Raw genomic sequence first — 14,216 nt, 5'->3', positions numbered from 1 at the left:
ACTCCCTTCTCTCCCATGGTGCTGTTGCCCTGGCCTGAGAAGTCAGCTGGCTTGCCCCAGCCTTGGAGGGCACAAGCCACCACCTGCCCTATGGAGTGGGTGATCCCCCTCTCCCACCTCTCACAGCTCCCTTGGTCCTTCACCCCACGGGTCTCTACACTGACTGTCCCCATTTGCACTTGCTTGACAAAACTGCTGCCCAGGCACTGCCCGGACGGCTCTGCCTGGGAGAGGGAGCTGCATCCCTCTTGTCGTTAAACTGATGTCCACAGCAGCATAGCAGGATGGAATTTGGCTGCAGCAAGAACAACTTCTGGGTTAAGCCTGAGAACATTAAAGCTCAAAATGGGAAGCAGAGGGAAGGAGAAAAACTAGAGCTGACCTGCCACATTAAGGGCTGTTTTCCCTTCATAAGATCTTGCCCTCACCACTCTTGCTGTGAGCCACTTCCCCACTGGCAAGTGCCCTCATTAACAGAACCAGACCCTGACTCTCGGCAAGCTGCTCCCTGTGTCCCAAACCAATGCTGCAGGGTCCTCACAACCCAGCACAACTCCACCTCTTGCAGGAAAAAGGAGAGGAGGCCCTCGGGAAATTTGTTCCACCTCAAGCACCAAAAACCAGGCCAATAAATTATATCATTCCTGTTCCCTTTAGAAAAAGGCCCAGGGTCATGCTGGGGTGGAAGCAGGGGTGCTTTTCACCACAGGCTGCTTTCCAAGTACTGCTGTTCTCATGTCCAGCTGGGCAGAACACAAGGTCATTAAGCAACACTTCTCCTTGGGAGCTGCAGCCAGCAAAGCCTGTGCACGGCAGTGTGCTGGGTGTTCCCGTTTGGCCAAATTTAGAAATATATCCTCTGAGAGAAGGCACAATCACCCCTCCCCCACCAGGGTCGGGAAAAAATGAATTTTCCTTGAAGGAAAGTGAAGCAGATAAAACTATTTATTTAACAAACACACGGGAAAGGAAAATAATGCTAAATAATAAAATCTTTCCCTGTGGAGGAAAAACCTGGGAAAGCGTTAGAGTCCTCCCTTTGGTCTCCTCGGAGCTGGGGCTTGGCCCAGGGCCAGGCCCTCTGTGCCCGGTGGAAAGTCCTCCCGATGTGCTCTGATGTTAAAGCAATCAAGCAGTCCAGTAGAAAAGGGAGAAAATCCGAAATTCCAGGGAAGGAAAAATTCAACTCTCCGTCTCTCTCCGGAGAACAAAGCAGCTGAACCACTGGCCAAAAAAAAAAACTGTCCTGGGAGCAGCAAGCCAGGTGCTCCCCCCTTCCCTGCCGCAGCTGGGAAACAAATTGCTATCTGTGTGTGACCTTGAACAAGCTGCAAACTGCTTTGAAAAAGTTTTGCTCAGTTTTTTTCCTTCCCCCTCTCAGGCTCAGTTTAGAGGCATAGAAAGGCACAGGAATTAATTTCTGGGCATAGGCAGTGATATGGGATACACATTATAAGGTGACCCCAAGTCACTGGGGGAGGCCAGGGAAATGCTGATACCTGCCCATGACGTTCAGTGCCAACACTCCCTCACCAACACCCTCCATGACCACCAGGATATACCGGTAGTATTCCATCACGGTGTTGGAACACAGGGTCACCTGGTGGAAGAGAAGAGCAGTAAATTCTTCCTTACAAAAGCTCATTGCCCACGTGTGGTGTCCTCCAGTTCTTGTTTCATGGCAAGGAAGGGGAGGATTTTGCCTTAATTCTTCTGCTGGTCCATGTGTAGAGCACAGTCTCTGGGAGTAACACAAGCCTTCTGGCAATACCGGATTTGTTAAACACACCCTTCTATCAGGGCATAGGTCAGCTAAATTGAAACATTAGAGTAAAGCTCTATGCACCATTATATTCAAATTAAGGGGCCCATTTTTCATCTGACTGCAATGACATAAATGCAGAGGAAGTCTTCTGATTTGAACAGAACTAGTCCAGCTTTACAGCAAGAAATTGAGAGCAAAGTGTGGCCCAGCAGGTGCTGGGCAGTTCATGGCTGCAGAGTTTTTTCTGTCTCCCCTGGAGATCCCTGCAGTGAACACAACTCATCTGCTCCCCAGGAGAGGAGAAATGAGACCAGGAAGAAAAGCAAACTGCTTTATACAGTGACATCTCTCTAACAGCCACCTCCTGTCTTCATCCTTCCTCTGCCCACTTTCAATCAAAGAAATCTCTCTCAAAAGCACAAGAACGGCTTCTGTACTGATCATCTGGTACACAGTTTCAGCTTGTGATTTTGGAGACAAAACAGCTCCTTCAGGAGCATCCCCAGTAACCCAGCTAACAGAGGCCTCACACCGGTGCAGGTCTATTAATGCCGTAAAATATTACTGTGTTCCGCAGCCGTAGGGAGGAGGAGAGAAAATCCAGCAGGCAGGAATTGTCCAGCAAGATTGATTTCTTTAATTATTTTACAAACCCTTTTATAGACTTTTTTCTTCATAGTTTAATTGGACAAGGGATCAGCCACCCCTTGGGGATGATTGTCTAGAATCCTAAAACATCCATTGTCAAAATATTTTTCTACTATAGTATAAACAAGGCTTCTCAAGGTTGCAGGTGTTTCATTGTTTATAGAACTCTGCTACTATCTTCTGTGAGAGAGAAAAGTCTCTTACAGACTTAGAAAATACCAAGAAAATTCTTGCTAGCAACATTTTTGTATCCACACAGGTCTCTCACGCACACGATGCCCAAAGCTGGCAGAGCTAAAGCCCTCCCACACTCCAGTGAAGTTTCAGCCCCACCAGCTGGGCTCTTCCCATACCTCAGTATCCTGGTGTCCCTGGGGGAGGATGGTCCCTTGGCTGGGAGTCATTGTAAACTCCTTTGGCTCCACATAAAAATGAATTCCCTTCCTCCAGGATGGGTCAGTATTGTTGTGCATTTGGTCATAGCAGGTAACAACAGGCCCTGAACCATCGTCTGGAATGCAGAGCTTGAATGTCAGGGACGCCGAAGAGGTGTTAGTGAGGCGAAAGTTCTTGGTGTAGGGAAGGCCTAGGAAAAGGACACAAATATCCATTCAGGCACCAATTAAATCATGACACCTGGTGTGAGTATCTTGGTAGGATGAAAGTGCGCTTGGAGTTTTGTAGAGAAATGGCTGAGTGAACAGGGACATGTGTACGTGCACAATCCAAGCTATATTAGTGAACTGTCCTTGACTAGGGAAAAAAGAGAGGAGCAATGCTGATGTGGCAAGCCAACAGGATGTTGGGGAGGGGGATGCTGACCACAGAAAGAGAAAGACTTATGTTAGTTAGTCGTGTGCATATTAATCTGTAACCAATCGCTTGCTATTAAAGGTCGCGTGAACAGTAGCTGTAACCCAATAGTATGGAGCTTGCTTACGCATGCTTGAGGAATTAGGGTATAACTATGGGACTGACAATAGAATAAACGGAGTTCCATTGTATCTCTATGAGAAGTGTGGTTCATCCTGGCAGATCTCTAGCTATTTCTGGCACCTGACCAGGGACCGTTCCTCAGAGGAAGATATGCTCGCTGATCACCGAAAGAAGGGTGACGATGACGAGCGACAGAGACACTGCAGGCGGAGAGTGTCGACTGCGAGTCAAAGGACATTGGTCAGGCCAGTAAGAAGGGTCGCTACCTTCCCTCCATGATACTCTGCTAGCATGGATTTAGAGTTTGCGGCAGCACAGAAATTACTCCTCAGTATCCTTGCTAAGCGAGGGGAGGAGGCCAAGGAAAAGGATCTAAATAAGCTCGTTTTATGGGCGCAGGAGCATGGACATTTGCGAGTCCTCCCCCTCGTCTTCGATGCAGCCAAGTGGAGGGAAGTAGGGGATCACCTCTGGGACTGTACTATCCAGAGAAAAGGGAAAGAAATGACAAACTTAGGGCCCACCTGGAGAACTGTTATAAATGCCTTGAAAAATATGCAAGCTGAGTCAAAACTAGCTGCGGCTGCAGTGGAGGCAATTGCAACACCGGCTGGGGTTGTCACTCCTGCCCGAACTACACAGCGCGGGGGGCTGAGTGGACTGTTTAAAAGCCCAAGCGCGATAGAAGGGCAGAAAGCAGAGAAGCACTTTGAGACTATCAGTGAGCTCCTGCAGGAGCAGGAGAAAGAGCTCTTGCAATCAGAGCCAAAAGAGGAAGTTACCGCCACTGCGCCTCAGAGCAAGCTGAAGGCAAACGCGGAAGTTACAGTCAACCAGTCAATGGGCAGAGCAACGGGCAGTCCTTCTTGTCAACCGCGCCTCTACCCTGCTTGCCTGCCCCCTCCACCTCCGCTGCCAGCAGAGATTCATCCCGGACCACAGACTGCTTCTCTGCCACAGACTGTTTTTCGGCCAGAGCCACAGACTGTTCCTCTGCCAGATGATGACATACCAATGACAAAGGCGACAAATGAGCTACCTGCTCATCCCCCAGGATCTTGCGTGAACCCACAAGCATTGGAAAGATGGGCTCATCAAGTAGAAGAGGCAATGCATCAAATGAAACCACCCTTTGATTGTGCTCTGTCTTCTATAGAAGAAAAGCTCCATCGGAAGCACGAGCCACAACAGGGTCCCACTGAGTCCCGAAAGGATGTGGCCCAGACAGCCCTGCAGCTACAGGAATGGGCTCAAGTAGAACCCTCCGCTCCACCTCCCGACTTTGATAATGTACCACCTCCACCCTATGTCACGGGCGCTCCCACTACTTCTCGATTGGGACAGAGGTGATCTGGAATTATAAAAGATGCTATCCTGGAGGGAGACTGGGAAGCGGCAGGGCAAATTGCCTGCCCCATCATATTCCAGAATGGTGAACGACGATATGAGCAGCATTGCTGGAAAATTTTACAACAAGCCAAGAAGTCTGTAACAGATCATGGAATAAAATCTGAGGCCACCCGCATGGCCTTGGACTGGATTTTTACAGCAGATACCAACTCTCCTATAGACAGCACTAACCTGGCAAGGCTTCTGTTGACACCTTCCCAGTTCCTTCACCGGGAGTGAGAGTGGAAAAGACTAGCACAGATGGAGGCCAATCGTCCGCAACAGCAGAATGAACCTCTATATGATATTAACCCTGACGTGTTGACCGGGTCTGGAGTATATGGACATTTACAAGTGCAGCTTCAATACCTGTTGCCCATACATCATCTGTCAGTGCAGCTTGCCCGCCAAGCCTTCAATGCAGTACCTGATTCCCGGCCTCAACCCAGCTTCGACACCATCCGACAAGGCCATTCTGAAGGATACTCGCATTTCATCGATAGGCTTTGGCAAGCTCTGGCCAGCCAATGAGACATGACAGAGGATGCAAAGCAGAGTATGTTTAAGTTGTTGGCCTTTGAAGGAGCCAATCCAAATACAAAACGTGTCCTCGCCACCCTTCCAAGGGGTGCGGAAGTAAGTGATATGCTCGAGCTAGCCAATCGAGCGGTACAACAACAACAAGGACAAGTTATGGCCAGTATGGTAGCAGAGGCCGTAAAACCTGCTACAAAGCTCTTGGCCACTGCAGTTACAAAGATGGGCATTAAATCACAAGGAGAAGAGTCAGGAACTTGCTTTCGCTGTGGCCAAAAAGGACATTTTCGTCGCATTTGCAAGGTGGCTGTATGGTGTGACCAATGCCAAAAGGATACCCATTCTACAACCGTATGCAAGAGGTCAAAAAACGGGAAATCCAGTGTGAGGCCTTACCACGCTCCGACACAAGTAGTCGGCCAGGCATCAGCGTCCAAGACCTTCCCCCCCCACCACCAGGGGAAGCCTGGGAGTCGATTTGGCAGCAGCAGTGAATATCACCTTAAAGGACAGCACTGTCCACAAAATTCCCACAGGTGTTTTTGGCCCCGTGGTAGAAGTGGACAGTTCATTTGGAGCATTGCTATTAGGGAGATCATCAACAGGACTTGCTGGACTAATAGTCTTACCAGGGGTCATTGATGCTGATTACACTGGAGAAATTATAATTTGCGCTTATACCTTGTTTCCCCCTCTTACCCATTAAAGTGGGACAACGGATTGCTCAGCTTGTGTTTATAGACAAGCCCGCAGGAGAAGAAATTCATACTCGTCCTTATCGCAGACCGTGGCTTTGGGTCCACCGGGGAAACAGTCATCAATTTTGTACAGCAAATGAAAGCTCAGCCCATGGTCACTATTACCATGTTAAATGACACCGAGGCACATCAAATTACTGCAATGATGGATACAGGCGCTGATGTTACAATCATCAGCAGAGACAAGTGGCCTCGACGGTGGTCTCTGTGCCCTGCAATTGATGCAGTACAAGGTGTAGGGGGAGGAACCACCCCCATGCACAGTTTGCAAGCAATAAAATAAAGTTGCCAGAAGGGCAAGAAATTACTCTTTGCCCATATGTCATGACCCTTCCAGGGGGCTTGGGAGGTCTCATCAGATGAGACATCCTCAGCCAGATAGGGGCCACATTAAATGTGCCAACACCTTTTTAGGTGCGGCCACTGCAGAACAGCCGCTTACCCCAAGAATTCCATGGAAAACTGATAAATTTGTATGGGTAGAGCAGTGGCCTTTAAATGAAGAGCGGCTCCAGATTGCTAAGCATCTGATAGATGAACAATTGCAAGCAGGCCACATAAAGCCCTCCATCAGTCCATGGAATACACCCATCTTTGTAATTCCCAAAAAATCCGGAAGGTGGCGCCTTTTGCATGATCTACGAGCAGTAAATGAACAAATGTGGCCTATGGGCGCCCTCCAGCCTGGCATGCCATCTCCTACTATGCTGCCTCGAGACTGGGAAATTTTGGTTCTTGATCTTAAGGACTGTTTTTTCACTATTCCCTTACGATCCGAAGATACTGTGCACTTTGCTTTCACAGTACCCTCTGTCCATAAAAGCGCCCCAACAGAAAGATATGAATGGATCATCCTGCCTCAAGGCATGAAAAACTCTCCCACTATGTGTCAGTTATACGTGCATTGGGCGTTGGAACCAGTTTGAGAGCACTTTTCTGCCACCATCATCTACCATTATATGGACGATATTCTGTTTTGTCGGCAACGACCCTTTACTGATGAAGATGTTTCTTACATCACTCGATTGCTACAGAACAGAGATCTTATAGTGGCACCAGAAAAAGTGAAATGATCAAGCCCCTGGAAGTATTTTGGATGGGTGCTTACCTCTAGTTCCGTACGCCCTCAAAAAGTGACTCTTGCCACTGATGTCACCAGCCTACACGATGCTCAGACTTTAATTGGTGACTTACAATGGGTCCGCAACATAACAGGGCTCCAGAATGATGAAATAGCTCCACTAATGCCCCTATTACACAGTACCTCTCCTCAATGCCCTGTCCAGCTTAGCGACGACCAGCGCCGCTGTTTGCAGCATCTTGGGAACAAGACAACAGGTGCCTTTGCTGATCGCTGCTTCCCAGACGAATCCATAGGGGTGCTTGTATTTAACCAAGAGGCTCCCCTTTTTGCAATGCTCTGTCAATGGCCAGCCTGGCAAAAGGAAAAGGGGGGAAATGACCCTGTTGATAACACAATCTGTAGTGCCAGGCTGCAGCGACAACAGCAACAAACACAAGCACCCGACAAAGCGACAACAAAGCGACCGAAAACTCCAGATGACAAATTTGCCCTATTGGAGTGGGTGTTTACGTCGCACACGCCTCCAATGAGCATTTGGGCCAGAACAGCGGCAATAGCCCACTTGATTCGCAAAGCCAGGACTAGGACTCTTAAAATTGGTGCTACGGAACCTGCATTCATAGCTTTACCTCTGAAAGCAGAGTCGAAAGAATGGATGTTACAACACTCTGAACCGCTATAAGTGGAGTTACTGGCCTACCCCGGAGATGTTATTGATTGGTACCCAAAGGATGCACGACTCCAAATGTTAGGAAAACAACTGTGGCTTGAGACTGCAAAGGTGTCCAAGCGTCCTGTAGAGGGACGTACAGTACTTACTGATGCAGGCAAACAAAGTAGAAAAGCTGCCTGCACGTGGCTAGAGGGGACCACATGGAAGCATCACCTGCTGTATGGAACTGATCAGGACTCGTTACAGACACTTGAATTAGCTGCAGTAGCGTGGGCACTAATACAGTGGAGAACAGAACCATTGAATGTGGTATCCAATTCATTATACGTGGTGGATGTAGTGATGAGAATCAAGGACGCTTTGATTAAACCACCCAGCAACCCACGACTTGGACAGTTGTTCTTTGAAGTGCGGCAAGCATGATTGGACTGAGCCATGCAGTATACTGCACATTAGAAGTCACCTCTCTGACTGAGGATTAGGTGAAGGCAATACCTGAGCCGATGCCTTGGTTAGCTTGCTGTTGAAGGCACCTCAGGACTCTTTTGCAGCAGCCCATAACAGTCATGCTATGTTCCACCAATCCACAAAGGCCTTGCAAAGACAGTTCCGCATTACCAACACTGATGCACACGGGATTGTGAGGGCCTTCCCACAGTGCAGCCAGCACAGCCCAAGTTTAGGCCTCAGAGTGAACCCAAGAGGGCTGCAGGCGTGCGAACTGTGGCAGATGGATGTCACACCTGTGCCTGAATTTGGGCGTTTAAAATATGTGCATGTCACTGTAGATCCCTTTTCTAAAATGATAATGGGCTACTGCACAGGCAGGAGAGAAGGCAATCCATGTGATTCGCCACCTAACTGCATGTTTTGCCATCATGGGTGTAGCAGACTCCTTAAAAACTGATCATGGGCCTGCTTATGTGGGGGGTCGAGTGCAGAAGTTTTTACAGCCATGGGGTGTTAAGCATAGTACTGACATTCCTCATGTGTCTACAGGACAGGCTATTGTAGAACGGGCCCATCGGACAATCAAGGAGTATTTAGCTAAACAGAAGGGTGCTGAGCAAACGGATCCTGTAATTAGGCTGCAACAGGCACTGTTCATTCTAAATTAGTTGAGTTTGGCAGGAGATGCCGAACAGTCCCCCATAGTCACACATAACAGCCATATTAGGTTACAAGCCACCCCAGGGGTACAAATTTGTTATAAAGACCCACGGACGGGACAATGGGGGGGGGCAGCTCCATTGTTATTTAACGATCGAGGTTATAGCTGTGTTTCTACAGAAACCGGACCAATATGGGTTCCTAGCAGATGGACCAAGCCTGCTCCCAGTCCTGCTGTCGACAAAAGCAGCTCCCGCGAGTGCGTGACCAACTGAGCCAGGACGTGGCACATACAGCAGATGTTCCCAACCTCTGGGAAGTGAACCTTTGCTTGGTGGCCGACAATCTCACATTTGGACGACCACTCGGAGTCTGGGAACAGTCACCGAGTGTGCATGCTAATTGCTGCAAAAATTGTTTATGCTGTTATAATAGCTTGTGCTTGCACTTGTGCTGTGGGGGCTGTGGGGAAGAGCTTACTAGGGGAATTTGGAATGTAGACGAGCGAGGTAGTTTATGCCGAGAGTGTTATCAAGGGCCTGAGACAAGAAGTTTTAGGCAGTGTGAGTCTATTGTGTTCGGAATTCCACCACAACAGACAAGAGTTAGCTCATTCAGGGATCCACACGAGTTTGTACGAAGCTTGGAAGTGTGGGCAGGGAAGGAAGCCATCAGACTTGTGAGTAAAAAGACCACTGTAACCCAGGCATGGTGCCCTACATGTGGCTCCTCCTCTCAAGTACTTCCACCCTGAGTAAAGCTGTGATAACTTCAGTGTCAGAAAGAGAAAATGTGTGGGTAACATGGGCTCACCAGGCGAACCAGACAGATTTCTGTCTGGCCATGGCGTCGGCAGCAGATCCATTTCGCACATGTCTAATTGGCGTGCCATGGATCTCACTCGAGGACACGTTTCAAAAATGGGTGACAGATATAGAGAAAATCAATGAGGAAGTGGAGCAACAAATGCAAAACAAAAGAAACTGGGGCGAGTGCTTAAGTTGTTGGTCTAGTTATTGGTACTCCTTGCAGCAAACCCGTATTATTGCCAATTTAACAAAAAATGCAACCTTGCCTCTTCAAGAGCTACAGCTTTATGGGTCCCTTCTTCCCAGTACTCTTGTTAACGTAACACCATGGACCAACTGTTCCAATGTGGTGCCTCCAATGCAATATGCCAATGGGTCTGGGGTTTTCTCCTATGGAGATCCTTGGGAGGACTACCAGGCACGACAGGGCATAGGCTCCTTTCCATGGAAACAGAATGTATCAGGACACTCCATCCAGGCTGGAACATGCCGGCCACATTGGGAGGAGCTGAGTCTATTGACACAACCAGAGGAAAGATTTCACTTCCTGGAGTGTTTTTGATATGCGGAGATAGAGCATGGAATGGGATTCCGCATAGTCTGATTGGGGCTCCTTGCTACCTGGGAAAGCTAACTATGTTTGCCCCTTCTATACGAGCATGGAAAAACATTACGGCATCAAAAAGTTGGAAAAGTAGGATGCAGAATAGATACCAGCGTAGTGTTTCCACATTTGATAAAGATTGTAATGATAAGGTAAACATTATGAGTTTGAGTGCATTTATACCATTGGCTATTTTTAACCCAGGGGGTGCTGCAGCTCATGGCTATAACAATCTGAAAAAGTTGGCCTGTTGGTCAGAAAAGGAATTTAATAGGACTTCCCATATATTAATGAGCTTTTAACTGATGTAGATAGCATTAGGCATGCTGTACTACAAAATCAAGCTGTGATTGATTTTTTATTGCTAGCTCACGGCCATGGTTGCAAAGAGTTTGAAGGTATGTGTTGTATGAACCTATCAGACCATACCCAGAGTATCCATCGACAGCTCTCAGAACTGCAAGATGCTTTTCAGAAGATACAGATCCATACAGACAGCTTCTCTGAGTGGCTGTCCTCGCTCGGTCTGACAGGGTGGTTAGGAAACCTGGTTCAAGAACGATTACGTCTGCTAGCTACACTAGTAATTGTGGCAATAATAATTTGTTGTGGTTTTGGGTACATACGGAAAGCTTTAGAGAAAGTTGTTCATCGGGCTTGGCTTGTGCAAGAAGAAAAAGGGGGAATTGTAGAGAAATGGCTGAGTGAACAGGGACATGTGTACATGCACAATCCAAGCTATATTAGTGAACTGTCCTTGACTAGGGAAAAAAGAGAGGAGCAATGCTGATGTGGCAAGCCAACAGGATGTTGTGGAGGGGGATGCTGACCACAGAGAGAGGAAGACTTAGTTAGTCGTGTGCATATTAATCTGTAATCAATCGCTTGCTATTAAAGGCCGCGTGAACAGTAGCTGTAACCCAATAGTATGGAGCTTGCTTATGCGTGCTTGGAGAATTAGGGTATAACTATGGGACTGACAATAGAATAAACGGAGTTCCATTGTATCTCTATGAGAAGCGTGGTTCATCCTGGCAGATCTCTGGCTATTGAGTTTAGCTTTTTGTTATCTGAACTACAGCTCACCAAGCAGCTGCATGAGGAATTAATCGTCATTTAGTTCCCTTTGACACTGATCCCAGACTGCTGCCTTGAAAATGCCCACTCTTAGCCCTGCTGAACACCACAAGTTTCTCTCTTTCACATGGGGAGAAGCTCCCTCATCTGCTCCAAACCTGCACCAGTTATTTCTCACTGATGAGTGTGCACCCAGACCAAGCACTTACCTCTGAAAATTCAAGCTGTAAAATTCCCTGCTAAGTCTGCCAACATTGCCACTGTTTCCAAGATGTATCAGCAATGAGCTGTCATTGAGAAGAAGCTACAGCAAAAGAAAGTGAGGATGGAATCAGGAAACAGAACGTGTTGCAAAGCACCCTAATGCAGTTTCTCTCTTCAGGATCCCTAAGGCATCTCTTGGTTTGGGCCAAACAGACTGAGCACGTGACAGCTCAGGCCCACTCCACTGGAGGCAAACCTGAGCCTTTCTTCAAGATTCGCAATTAGGAACCACATCACACCTCACCCAACAAATGGGGACATCACACCCGTGCTGCTCACTGTGATTGCTGCCTGCAAGGGTTTACCCCACTTCAGCTCTGAGATTTGCTTTCCATACTGGAAAGCCAGAGATACAGCCACGCACGGTGGGGGTGTCCCCCAGAGCGCAAACACCAGCCACAACCTGCTCTGCAGTGGACATCTGGCTTGGCTGGCCAGCTCTGTGGAGAGGAGACTTCTCCCCAGGCTTCTCACCAGGAGTCATCTGAACACATGTGGGGGGGAAAAACCAACAGCAGGCACAGCCTAGAGCTCCTCCGTGCCCATCAATAGTGACCATTGCCGGCTCCAGCAGTGACTCCAGCACGCAGGCAGAGAGGCACAAGAAGGACAAACACAGATGTCACAACCTCAAACAAGACTGAGGTCACCACATGCAGACAACAGCCAACAGTTGAAAAGAAGCAAAGACACAACAGCTGCCTTCAGCTGAAGGGACCTTAGGAATGAAATTGGATTAAGCAGGATGAATCTCCTATTACAGAACCAAGTTTCTACCTGCTGCCCTTCTTGTTTCATTTATTCAAAAGGCAGCTTAACAAGTGCCTCAGTGCTGATGCAGGGAGGGGAAGAAGCAGCTCACGAAGGCAATGAATTTTCTTTAAAAAGTTCATGAACTTCATTGTTATGGGTTCAGGCTTCGTAGCAAGTTTTTCCCTTGGTCTGGGAAGGGGGATAGAGGTTTTGGGGGGTTTTGGCTGTGGGGGTGGGCTTTTGTGTTCGGGGTTCTTCAGGAATTGTGGCGTGATGCCGCAAGCGGTTGTGAACTCAGACCTGAGATTTTGCAGGGAGCGGACCTTTCCTTCCTTCCTCTCAGGGATCGGGAAGGTCGACCACGTGGTGCTGCGGGAGCTTGTGTGCTCGGCCCCGGGACTCCGCTACGCTGCAACTCGGCACTACGACCGAACCTGCCTGCCTTCCCCCCTCCTGCCTGCTGCTGTTCGGCAGGGCCGAGATTGCCTGCTGCCCCTGAGTTTGCAAAAGGAGTGACTTCCCTGCTTCCTTCCCTGCCGATGCCAGCTGGGAGAGGATCACTGCCCTACCAGAGCCAACAGCTCCTCCTGCCTGGGATCATAACCACACCCAAAGGGAAACAGTACTCGGCAGGTTGGAATCTTCTGTTATTGTGTTGTTGTTTGTGCTGTCCTGATCCATTCTAGTAAAGACCTGTTATTCCTTTTCCCAGATCTTTGCCTGGAAGCCCTGTAATTTCAAAGGTATAATAATTTGGAGGGAGGGGGTCATCTTTCCATTCCATGAAGATTCCTGCCTTTCTTGGCAGACATCTGTCTTTTAAACCAGGACAGAGACACACCAGAACATACTGACATTCTATTCCTTGGTTCTATTTGATCTCACGATGGCAAAATGCTACCTGAGGCACCAGCAGCCCTGGAGTTCACGCCCTGAAGAGGCAGAACGTGAGTGATGGATGCTCTTACGTGCTCAGTTTTGGAATGCACAGACCCCTCACGCTGCGTCCAAGCCCAGGGAACACTCACCAAAGGCAATGTCACCAAAGTCGATCTCTTTGACGTCCGAGTGTAAATTCGGTCCATCGATGCACCCCCTGCGATGACAAGGACAGAGGAGGCAAAGGTTAAAGGGAATTGCAAAGCGTCCGCCTGTCGTGGCTCAGGGGCAGAAAACCTGGTGTCAGGGGCACCATGGGTTTCAAACCAACATACCACCATGTGCTCAGCAGTGTCCACGTGGACAGGAGGCAGCCAAAGCCAAGTGGTCAGCAGCCAACAGCCCCTGATGGGGCTTTGGGCACAGGGCAGGCAGGAAGTGCCCCAGAGTTGCTGCTGGTCCCATGAAGGACCCTGAACACACACCCAGACACGGCTCTGTGCCAGTTTCCCCATCTGAAATGTGATGGACTTCTGTAACCAGCCTTTCCAGCCACAGCTTCCCTGATTTGCTACTTCTTAGCTGTAACTGGTGTTTCCACGGAGCTTTCTCAGGACCCACACAGTAATTACAGACAGAGTTCTGAGACATGAAGCCAGGGGAGCCCCAAACATCTTCTGAAAAGAGCAGCAGCAATCCTACACAGTGAACAGATGAATCTTAAGAGGAAAGGACCAGCTCGTCCTCAGTGCATCAGCTGACACAGCCAAGAGCAATGGTTTAAACAACCAAACATGGATGTCCTCAATCTACCACACCACCTCACCTGCCCTTGAACTCAGCAGACACAGGCTCCAAAAGTCACCAACATCCATTGAAATCAGCACTTGAAGCAACACTCACAAGTTTATTTAATGGTTGATGCCAATC

The 14,216-nt window shown here is 48.6% G+C and overlaps 1 long non-coding RNA gene across 1 annotated transcript; it reads right to left on the bottom strand.

Moving 5' to 3' along the window:
- Positions 1-2,579: 2,579 nt before the first annotated feature.
- LOC121660541 lies at positions 2,580-13,506 on the bottom strand. Its single transcript, XR_006014715.1, has 3 exons — positions 13,436-13,506; positions 11,600-11,694; positions 2,580-2,999 (listed from the first exon to the last, which is right to left on the bottom strand). It is a non-coding gene; the product is annotated as an uncharacterized LOC121660541 (long non-coding RNA).
- Between the last annotated feature and the right edge of the window lie 710 nt (positions 13,507-14,216).

The sequence above is a fragment of the Corvus kubaryi genome, unplaced genomic scaffold (assembly GCF_017639235.1).
Source record: "Corvus kubaryi isolate FWS band 111438036 unplaced genomic scaffold, C.kubaryi_AGA036_p1.0 36472, whole genome shotgun sequence".
Classification (NCBI taxonomy): domain Eukaryota; kingdom Metazoa; phylum Chordata; class Aves; order Passeriformes; family Corvidae; genus Corvus; species Corvus kubaryi.
This window is presented reverse-complemented; position numbering and strand designations above follow the sequence as displayed.